We start from the raw sequence: 280 nt of genomic DNA on the forward strand, positions 1-280 counted from the left end.
CGGGCGGAGCGTGCGCCGCGGGGACACAGTGCCGCTCTCCGCCCGGCCGCGGAAGAGCAGCCCCGGGAGGCGCCGCGCCGCCGGCGCCCGGGCCGGGAGGGGGCTCGCAGCGGCGGTCCCGGGTAGACCTGGTGTCTGGGGGCGGCGGGCCGCAGGGTTGCGGGGAAGGGTTTGGATGCGGTTGGGATTGCGGGGCCGCTGTCGTGAGAGCGGCTCTGCGGGAGGAACGCGTGTGTGCGGGGCTGCGTGAGAGCCAAGGTGTCCGCCAAGGAGGAGGAGA

The sequence above is a fragment of the Nothoprocta perdicaria genome, unplaced genomic scaffold, assembly GCF_003342845.1.
Source record: "Nothoprocta perdicaria isolate Ctin4 unplaced genomic scaffold, notPer1 scaffold_2, whole genome shotgun sequence".
Taxonomy (NCBI): domain Eukaryota; kingdom Metazoa; phylum Chordata; class Aves; order Tinamiformes; family Tinamidae; genus Nothoprocta; species Nothoprocta perdicaria.